This window comes from Maylandia zebra, linkage group LG4 (genome assembly GCF_041146795.1).
Source record: "Maylandia zebra isolate NMK-2024a linkage group LG4, Mzebra_GT3a, whole genome shotgun sequence".
Taxonomy (NCBI): domain Eukaryota; kingdom Metazoa; phylum Chordata; class Actinopteri; order Cichliformes; family Cichlidae; genus Maylandia; species Maylandia zebra.
The window spans coordinates 36,986,490-36,998,270 of record NC_135170.1 but is presented as its reverse complement, the minus strand read 5'-3'; positions in this window follow the sequence as shown (position 1 = coordinate 36,998,270).

The following is an 11,781-nucleotide window of genomic DNA, read 5'->3' as shown; positions in this document are numbered from 1 at the left end:
GTCCCAATCCAGCACACTTCGGAGTACGCGCACTACGTACGGTGCGTCTACCCGATCCTTACCGCGTATGTGCAGATGTTTTCTTCTTCTTCTGTTTAGTCTAATGGCAGTGTATGAGGATGAGGATACCGCCACCTGCTGACCGAGCGAATGAACCCTATTGTAAACTGAATTAGCGTCATTACAAACGTGTGTTAAATTTGATTTAGTGATAGTCGAGTGTGTTTATGCTCGTCTGTGTGGAGAGGATTGTCGGAATAGTGATGATGATGTCCGCTGTCACTGTCAATTGTCAGTAAACACTTCATCTGGCTGATGAATCTACACGTGACACATTACTAAGTCTGTATTATTAACTCTGTCATTAGCAGTGTTGGGTAATCCATCCATCCATCTTCATCCGCTTTGTCCGGGGCCGGGTCGCGGGGGCAGCAGCCTAAGCAAAGAGGCCCAGACCTCCCTCTCCCCAGCCACCTCCTCCAGCTTATCCGGGGGAATACCAAGGCGTTCCCAGGCCAGCCGAGAGATATAATCTCTCCAGCGTGTCCTGGGTCTGCCCCGGGGCCTCCTCCCGGTGGGACATGCCTGGAACACCTCACCCAGGAGGCGCCCAGGGGGCATCCTTGTCAGATGCCCGAACCACCTCAGCTGGCTCCTTTCGATGTGGAGCAGCAGCTGCTCTACTCTGAGCCCCTCCCGGATGGCCGAACTTCTCACCCTATCTCTAAGGGAGAGGCCAGCCACCCTTCGGAAGAAGCTCATTTCTGCCGCTTGTATCCGCGATCTCGTTCTTTCGGTCACTACCCACAGCTCGTGGCCATAGGTGAGGGTAGGGACGTAGATCGACCGGTAAATTGAGAGCTTCGCTTTTACACTCAGCTCCCTCTTCACCACGACGGACCGGTGCAGCGTCCGCATTACTGCAGCTGCAGCCCCAATCCGTCTGTCGATCTCCGGCTCCCTTCTCCCATCACTCGCGAACAAGACCCCGAGATACTTGAACTCCTCCACTTGGGGCAGTGTTGGGTAAGTTACTTTAAATTAGTAACTTAGTTACATTACTAGTTACTTCCAAGTAACTCAGTTACTTCAAGTTACTCGTTACTTTCAAAGTAACTAGTTACTAGGGAAAGTAACTTTGGTTTTACTCAGAATTCTCTTGTTAATGTGTTGCTTCCATAACTTTGCAGTCTTCTAGCTTGCTTACTTGCCGCAGTGCACTGTGCCACCTACCAATAGAAAGGATATGATAACGTGCATATTTCCACGAGAGAAACCCCGCGCCTGGACCGTCATTGACTGCTGCCATGATTCTAGCCTACGTCACAGTGTCATGTGCGCCTTTTACATCCAACACAAAAACTGCAGTCGTGGTGATTTCGATTGTACTCAGAACTCTGAAATTCTGCCTTCTGAATAGGAAGATGTAGGTAACACCAGACTGCAGATGAGCTGCATACAGGGCTGGACTGGGACAAAAAAATCGGCCCGGGCACTTTGACTAGAGACCGACCGCCATTATAGGAAAAATCATAAAGCCTTTGAATGAAAACAAACACTGCTGTGACAGTGATGTACACTGTTCTGATGGTATATATGCATCAATCTATCAATCGTTTGTTGTAAAACTCAGATAATTATTTTTTAAAAGCTAGACATTTTAAATGAGAATAAGAAAGTATTTCTTTGTGCCCCCCTCTCCCTGTTAATGCCCTACATGGACCCCTGGCAACACTTTGCTAGACCCGCCCCTGCACAGTTACCAGCTGTCAGCTACTTAGAAAAGGATCCTGGTGTTATTTGTCTCTCAGAAACAGTTCATAACTTCAACTCATCCATGTCACCTAAAAGGTAAACCTGTTTCTCCATCACAGCTCTGATGATTCAGTAAGGACATCTCCTGGTTTCATCTTCATGTTTCCCTCTCACCACATATCCAAACCGACATCATGACCAGCAGCTTTACAGCTGTGGCTCCAGCAAACATCAGCTGATACTTGAAATTAATATTAAATACATTCTAACAACAGCTGATCAAGCTTAAACGTGCTGCTGTTGTTTAGCGTGACATCCGCTGGTTTCCTCTTTCTGGCACAAAGTGGACGATAAACAAACGAGAGAAAAGCCGATCAGCTGATCACTGATCAGTTTCATGACTGAAGTAGAAACAGGAGAGGGAGGGGAGAGGATGAGAGAAGAAGAGGCAGCTGTGCAGCAAAGACAGAATAACTCCAGCTTTGTGTCTTTTTCATTGATATTACTGATCTCTGGCAGACTTGTTCCAGAATTATTGGAACAAGTCTGCCAGAGATCAGTAATATCTTCCCCACTCGCTGTCTGAGGAGGGTGCACAGTATCCTGCGGGACCAACATCACCCTGCGCGCCACCTTTTCCATCTGCTGCCCTCAGGGAGAAGGTACAGGTCTATACAGGCCAGAACATCCAGACTGGCCAACAGCCTGTATCCACAGGCTGTGAGGCTCCTGAACTCTCTGCCCCCCTCTCACGGACAATAACCATATCCAACTTCTTAATAGCAATGAACTGGTCTGCATTGGTGCATCATATCTTTATTCTCTTCACCCTCCTGCCCCCCCCCCCCCTCTTTCTTAAATAGATAACTATCATATCTGATATCATATCTCACAGTACAATAATATTGAATGGGTTGCATTGTTGTATTTTGTCATGTTTCTCAGGTCTTTGTCTGAATTTCTACGAACATTATTGCTAAGGATTGTCTTATTGCATTGGAGTCACACTGGGTTAAATATGTACACTTGGGTTTTAAGGGTATTTATTATTTTCTTCTTTTTTGGGGGGTTGTATGGAAGCCCCAAACGCAATTTCATTGTTCTTGACAATGACAATAAATAAATAAATACTAAATACTAAAATACTAAATTGTAGCTGAAGTCCGGGACAAACTGTTCCTTTTCACCTCAATACGAAACGCGTAATATTTTCTCTGAATACGAGACGATTCCGTTTTTTACGGGATGGTTGGCAACTCTAATAATTAACCTTATGAACAAAATAAAGTTCAACATCAGTAACATAGCACCACCCAGCTGTATAGAAACCCCGTCATGCTAGCTAGCACGCAGTACGAAAAAGCACAACGAAAATAAACTCCACCTAAACTTGGTTTATATCTGACCCAGAGAGACTGCAGGTCATAACTTCTTACCTGAAGTTCAGTTCACACTTGGACCGGCGGCCGCCTCGGGTCTCTCCTCTTGCCTTCCTTTCCCTCCTCCACCTGCTGCCTCCACCACTTGCTAATGTTACTGAATCTGTGGAAGCTCCGCGATGCCACCACACGAAGTAACGAATAACGAGCCTATCTAAATCCCAGTAACGACTAACGCGTTCCTGGTTTTGGCATAATAACTAGTTACCGTGCTCGTTACCACAATAATAACGTAGTTACTGTAACGTGTTACTTAATAACGCGTTAGTCCCAACACTGGTAATTAGGCGCCATTGTTCTTATTTTACGGCGCTGTTGTTCAATCGGGGGACGCTCTCTGTTGAGGAGAAAAGCATGAATTTGTTTGTAAACAGATTATCCATTGTTTAAATGTCCCGGTAGTTGAAAAGGAGGCAGAGCCCTTGAGAAATGGTAGGAGCTAACTGGGCGCTAACCGTGTCATTCAAATATATTGAATGTTGCAATGCTGGCAAAGAGAGGAAGTGACGTAAGATTTGCGCATGCGGGGTACCAATCGGGTTTCCGGTACGGATCTGGTAGCGACACCGGACCACGCTTGTTATTTGGGGAAATCGACGGCGCTGTCGGTACCCGCTCCGAATACGGATTATTATTAACAGAGTTAATTATAGAAGAAGAAGAAGAGAACATCTACACATGCGCGGTACAGATCGGCTAGACCCGATGTGTACAGTCCGACTTTGCACATGCGCAGTAAGGATCGGGGAGTCCTGATCCGTAACTATCTTTTTATTTTTCATTTTTGTCTTCATTATATTGATATTTCATTATTGCAAAAATACTTATTATTCTTAACAGATACGCTGACCCTTAACTATCGTAAAATTCACACATGGTAAATGTATAGCGCTTTACTTGGTCCTAAGGACCCCAAAGCGCTTTACACATCCAGTCATCCACCCATTCACACACTGGTGATGGCAGCTACAGTGTAGCCAGAGGCCACATGCGTGGTACCGATCAGGTTTCCGGGTTTCAATCTCCGGATTGGGTAGTGACAGGCGCATTAGGAGTACACTTTGAATTGGAACAGCCGTTGTCGCATCGCAGTGAGGTAATAGGTCTCAAAATGCGTACTCCAAGCAGTGCAGTCGCTGAATTGGGACACAGCCTTAGTTTGTCAAGTCATGCGAGTACAACACACAGTGAAATGTGTCCTGAACGGCTCCTTGACTCTGCAAACATTATAAACAATAATTGCATTTAAATTTAAATAGAAACATTGTGCAAATGGATTGTTAACGTGCTTTGTGCCATATCAGCACAGCAGTGTATTAAGTAACTGAACAGAGTAATGTACAACAGGGACCGTTATTAACGCTCATAGAAGAATAAACCTGTTTCCAGTCAATAGAAAGAAACTGACTAACGCTGCACACACAGCTCTGAGGGATCATCAGGAACTCTGATTGGTCAGCACGTTGAGATTTCATCTGTAATCTGGAGCAGGTTTGCAGCGTTAGTTACCATGGTGACATGAGAAGCTGGATTGTTTGAGGCTCCAGACTCTACAGCGTGAGTTTCAGGTGTGAACTCTGTCCTGTAGGTGGCGCTGTGGCTCCCCCACATATTAGAACAAACATCATTGACTTGAAGCAGATTTACCATCATGTGCTTTCAAATGGAAGTGAGATAAGGAATGTTGTTTATCAAACAGTAATCAGGGTCCTGTTCATCCTCTTTATCTGCAGCAAGGACTTCCTGTCTGACTCTGACAGGAAGTCACACGGTCATCAAGAGATTGGCTCACCATCCAGTCACAGCAGAGTGTGTTCTCGCATCTGCCGTCACACAGACGGGTTTGCTGTGCTGTCAGTCACTGTCACTTGTTGGCTCCGGGCGGAGGTTAGAGGCCACTGTTAGGCACAGCGCTCATTTGGGGCGACCGTGGCTCAGGGGGTTGGGAATCGCATCTGTAACCGGAAGGTCGCCGGTTCGATCCCTGGGCTCTCTGTCCTGGTCGTTGTGTCCTTGGGCAAGACACTTTACCCTACCGCCTACTGGTGTTGGTCAGAGGAGCCGATGGCGCGATATCTCAGCCTGGCTTCTGTCAGTCTGCCCCAGGGCAGCTGTGGCTACAACTGTAGCTGCCTCCACCAGTGTGTGAATGAATAGTGGTATTGTAAAGCGCTTTGGGTGCCTTGAAAAGCGCTATATAAATCCAATCCATTATTATTATTATTATTATTATTGGTAATGCAGATCTGGTGGCGTTACCCAGAATGCACTGTGTACTTTGTTTCAGAGTGTTTTCCTTTGTGCTGGAAATGAGTTCAAAAACAGGAACAAAGCCTGTGATTGGCTCTTTGGTGAAAGAGTGTGAGACGCACGGTCGATGGCTGGCTGCTTATCTCCGCTCGGCAGTGTTGGATTTCACTTTGTGTATTATCAGCAGCTTAATGTGCTTCACTGTGCTAGAGAGCGCCGCAGCGAAACCTGAATGTGATGCAGGTGTTTCCACTTCGGGCTGACTTCCTGACTGCAGCCGTGCAAACGTGTTCAGCTTTGGAAGAATATTTCACACCCAGCAGGTTCGTCGTTCATGGAGAACTCACACTGATGCTACGACATCATGGCGGTGAGCTTGCCTCACACGCTGGACACACTGTTACTGTTACCATGGTCAGCGCGGTGGTACCCCTCGGCAACCACCTGGGTTGACCTGCAGCACTCAAACCCACCCCTCCATGAGTCAGCCTCTGTGAAAACATCTCAGGCTTGTTTTTCCGAGTCTGCGTCTTGCATATGACAAGTTCACTGAGTAATCATGATTGGTGATGGAGATGGTAGATCACTGATTGTGGTGTTTCCAGCCCGAGCAGCTGATGCACTCTCCTCCTCCTGATTGTGCTGATAGACAGAAAACAGGCTCTGAAGGTTCCCAGACAAACTCACTTTGCTTCACATTTGTAGAATAAGACGATAAGTCAGCGCCGCTGGCTGAAGGAACCCTGATGGAGTCTTCTCTGACCTCTTCTGTCTGACATAAAACTGATGGGACTGATAACAGACGCTGGTCACCGCCTGGCTTTGCTTTCATGTTGTGTATGAAAGATTGTGTTTAAGATTCAGAGATGATCCACACCGTTGATTTCACAGAAATCGTGAGCATGAGTCCGTGTTCCCGATTTGGATCCATTTAGTCTGTAATGAACTTCAAATTCAAAACAAAAAAAGCTTTTTTCTTGGAATTATTTTAAATTGTTGGTTAGAGTCAAAACTTCCTCAAAGTTCAAACAGTGAACTCTAAATACACCTGTGTTCCTGAAACATACAGCGCTGTCAGAGAACTGCTTTCACACTTTCACACACAAAGCACGAGTTCAACTCATAGAAGAGGCAGGATGTAAGCTGTTCATCGGACATGAAGCCTTACTGTAGGGGAGGGACATGGAGGGCGTCCTTGTGCACGCTGACGAGTATTTCTCATCACACAGGTGTCGCCTCAACCCTTTGATCAGTCGCTCTTTGTCAGTAACTGTTGGTGTGTCTGACTGGTTATTGTGTCCATGACACAGCATCAGATAATCTGTGTGTTTCGTGTTGATGCAGCAAGAGATAAAGTGTGTGTGTGTGTGTGTGTGTGTGTGTGTGTGTGTGTGTGTGTGTGTGTGTGTGTGTGTGTGTGTGCTCCTGTCTGTCTGGCATTTGGGGACCATGGGTGGTGAGCTTGGTCTCGTCCTCAGTTTGAATCAATTCATCTGTTTGATTCCTAGTTCACACACACACACACACACACACACACACACACACACACACACACACCTCAAACCTGGTAGCTGGTGGCTAGGTACAGACCTATGGTTAAGGTACGATAAACACATTAGCACAGGGGTGGAGGGTTAAACCTTAGTCAGGGAAAGTTCATTGAGGGTCCCTGATTCAACACAATTAAATTTTTTTCAATTTGGTTTTATTTATAAAGCGCCAAATCACAAGTAACGCATTACTTGCAACGCATTCTTGTAATCGATTACTTTTTTCAAGTAACGAGTACAGTAAGGGATTACTATTGCAAAAACGGTCATTAGATTACCGTTACTTTCCCGTAGGAACGCTGCGTTACTGCGTTACTAAAACCGTGATTTATTTGCGAGAATGTCTCACGACAGTGACGTAAGCGAGTGCGACGTTCGTGACAACAGCTGTGTGCAGATCAACAATGGATCACATATCGAGTGCAGAGAGAGTATGAGCGTGCAGCGTTTAAAGTGTGGAAGTACTGACCTTACTTTGAGTTTGATTCCATAAAAAGTGACAAAAACATTAGTGTCCGCTGTGCGTGGGAAGAAAACTTCTTTTTACAGCCAAAAAAACCCTAAACTTCCAACAAGCACCGAGTAGCTACGACGTAATGGGAAACTCACAGAGAAACTCACGGATTCTTCCACTGACCGCGGCACACCTGCACCAGGGTAAACCTCCGCCTGCCCCACTCCTGCTTTACAGGTGAAAATAGAGCAACAGGACCGCTGAGTCTTTGACTTTATTTATTTTCTGCTGTGTTTTACTTGCATCTATTTGAAAGACTGAGTGTAAACACAAAAATATTTTATTTTATGTGCTGGAATGTGCAGAAAATAGGTTTAAATGTTAAACTAATTTCTTCCAGTCAGAGAATGTTGCAGATAATTAAATTTTTGCTTGATGCATAAAGTTAAAAGATTAAAACTAATAAAACAAGTTTTAAAAAGAGACTTTTCCATTTGATTACATTTTATATGATGGATTATGCAGAAAAAGTAGAATTGGGCTGAAAGATCTATCGCTTTATCACCTACTCAGGTTGTAAATCGAGGACACGAGGACATTAGACCACCGCTACACCCCGTTCAAGAACTGTTACAAGGCTCAGCCCCTGCAGGCATTTGGAAAATCGGACCATTCCGCCATCTTCCTCATGCCTGCTTACAAACAAAGGCTAAAGCAGCAACCACCAATCAGGAGGGAGGTCGCTTGCTGGACGGACCAATCGGTGGCCGCGCTGCAGGACGCACTGGATGACGCAGACTGGGACATGTTTCGGCGCAGCTCTGATGACATCAACATGTTTACGGAAGCGGTTGTGGGATTTATCGGGAAACTAGCGGACGACACAGCAGAAAGAACTGTCATCCGAACGTTTCCCAACCAGAAGCCGTGGGTGGATAAAAACATCCGCGACGCTCTGAGATCACGCACCGCTGCCTACAATGAAGGGCTTGTCTCCGGTAATATGGACCTATACAAGGCTGCGTCCTACAATGTGCGCAGCGCGGTCCGAAAGGCAAAGCGGAGCTACGGGGAAAAACTAGAGTCACAGCTACGACAGTGCGACTCTAGGAGCCTGTGGAAAGGACTGCGGACTATAACGGACTATAAACGACCAGCTTCTTCAATGATGAATGCAGATGCTTCACTGGCTGATGAGCTGAACACGTTTTATGCTCGCTTCGACGCCGCAGCAATTAAAACAACAAACGGCTGCGCGCGCTCGGAGTGCACCAGTGAAGAAAATGCATTCGTCATCACAGAGCATGCCGTGAGGAACACCTTCAGGAGGGTGAACACCAGGAAGGCAGCAGGACCAGATGCAATCCCTGGCCGGGTCCTTAGAGCCTGCGCTGATCAACTAGCACCGGTGTTCACGGAGATCTTCAACCTCTCCCTGGCCCAAGCTGTGGTTCCCACGTGCTTCAAACAGTCCATTATTGTCCCTGTTCCAAAGAAACAACAGCCCGCTTGCCACAATGACTACCGTCCAGTAGCACTGACTTCAATTGTGATGAAGTGTTTTGAAAGACTGATGAGAGATCACATCACTTCTTCACTTCCTCCCACCATCGACTCACTTGGCCTGGTAAATGGTAAATGGCCTGTATTTATATAGCGCTTTTACTAGTCCCTAAGGACCCCAAAGCGCTTTACATATCCAGTCATCCACCCATTCACACACACACATTCACACACTGGTGATGGCAAGCTACATTGTAGCCACAGCCACCCTGGGGCGCACTGACAGAGGCGAGGCTGCCGGACACTGGCGCCACCGGGCCCTCTGACCACCACCAGTAGGCAACGGGTGAAGTGTCTTGCCCAAGGACACAACGACCGAGACTGTCCAAGCCGGGGTTCGAACCGGCAACCTTCCGATTACAAGGCGAACTCCTAACTCTTGAGCCACAATCGCCCCAGTTTGCTTCAGTTTGCTTACCGGACTAATCGTTCCACAGACGATGCCATATCTCACCTGCTCCACACATCCCTGAGTCACCTGGACACTGGCAGAGGGAATTATGTTAGGATGCTGTTCGTGGACTACAGTTCAGCATTCAACACAATAATTCCCTCTAAGCTTTTCACCAAGTTGACGGATCTAGGACTCAGCTCATCACTGTGTCAGTGGATCCTCAACTTCCTCACAGACAGACCCCAATCAGTGAGGGTAGGAAAACAAGTCTCCCCCTCCATCTCACTCAGCACTGGAGTGCCTCAGGGCTGTGTTTTAAGCCCCCTGCTGTACTCACTGTACACTTATGACTGTGTAGCCACATCCGACACCACCTCCATTGTCAAGTTTGCTGACGACACTGCTGTTGTGGGCCTGATCTCCGACAACATCGAGACGGCCTACCTGGAGGAGATTAGGAACCTGGAGACCTGGTGCCAGGAGAATAACCTCCTCCTAAACATCAGCAAGACTAAGAAGCTGATCGTGGACTTCACTACAAAGCAGGCAAGGAATTACAAACCCCTCATCATCAGTGGCACGCCAGTGGAGAGAGTGGACAGTTTCCGATACCTGGGTGTCCACATCACTCAGGACCTGTCATGGTCCTGTCACATCAACACCCTGGTTAAGAAAGCCCGTCAGCGTCTCTTCTTCCTCAGAAGACTTAGAGACTTCCATCTGCCACTGAAGGTGCTCAAGAACTTCTACTCCTGCACCATCGAGAGCGTCCTGACATCAAACATCTGCACCTGGTTTGGGAACAGCACCAAGCAGGATAGACGAGATCTGCAAAGGGTGGTGCACTCGGCAGAACGCATCATTCAATCAGAGCTCCCTGACCTGCTGTCCATCTACACCAAGCGGTGCAAGTCCAAAGCTAGGAAGATTATGATGGACCTCTCCCATCCCAACAATGGACTCTTCTCACTGTTGAGGTCTGGGAAGCGCTTCCGCTCCCTTAAGGCCAAAACAGAGAGAATGAAGAGGAGCTTCTTCCCCCAGGCTATTCGGGCCTAAACCAGGTGTAGGACTGGACTCTCCCAAACACGTCACTATAAGACTGGACTCTCACACACGTCACCACACATTTCCTATAATCCTATAATTCCTATAATTTATAATCCTTATCTTTATAATCTCTTCTGCTATTTGCACATTCTTTACTGTAAATTCCTAAGTTAATTTGTAAATTCTGTAGTAAACTGTAAATTGTAAATATTGTAAAACTTTCTTCTGTCATTTAATGGTCGGGCATTGTACAGCTACAAGCATTTCACCCCCATGTCATACTGTGTATGGTTGTGTGTGTGTGTGTGACAAATAAAATTTGAATTTGAATTTAAATCGTGTTTTTAAAAAAGTCACTAAGTAACTCTACTGGTCTGTGCTCTTCTGGCTCCAGCTTAGTATGACACTGTGGCAGCAGGGTGTGGTTGTGGCAGGGTGGTAGAGTGGGTTCAGGGGCAGTGCTAAGGAGAAGATGACATTACCATAAATACCATTCAGGGGGTCGCTCAGTTAGTGGAGGAGGGGTTGAGTGGATTCCCATTAGGGGTGGGTTTTTATAATCGATTCATCGATTAAAATCGATTCTGGCTTGGATAACGTAAAATCGATTCATTAAAATCCTGAATCGATTTTTTAATATAAATTTATTTTGTCCGAAATGCCAGAATCTCTGGTGACATCTCACAAAATTTCAAGAACCACCAAACAGTAAATGAGAGCAGGTACAGGGATTCTGCACATAGACTTAAACACACAGCGCGACCCGCGGATCAGAATCAGTTAGATGTCGCCTTTCTCACAGTCGGGGCTGAAAGCCGACAGCTCGCTGATTCTGATCTGTCGGCGGGTCCGCGCTTTGTGTTTACGCCCTTTATGCGCTGATTCTAAAGCTGTTAGTTTGATCTCTCTCCAAACAATATTGACCGAACCAGCAGCAAAAGAAGATCCAAACGCTTCACATAAACATCGTCATGAATTCACTCTTTTACTGTTTTGCTTCCATTGCGATGCGCAGCTCTCTCTCTCTCTCCCCCCCCCCCCCCCCCCCCCTCTCTCTCTCGAACAGTTTCGCTTTCTTCATTATTCGCTTGCTTGTTACACAAGTCTACTGTTGCTTACAGCGCTGTCGGCCGCTGTTTTTTCCCCTTTTACAGTCTTCCGAAAAGAAAACCTCATTTCTGCTGTTCAATACTGAACAAATTGAAACTTTTTAAAATTATTCAAAATGCAAAATGCTTAGCCGTGTGTCTAATAAAACCGCTATAACGTCAGAGGTAATGTTGATTAATTAATGGTTTTCTTTCGTTTTTGATGTACTGCAGAATA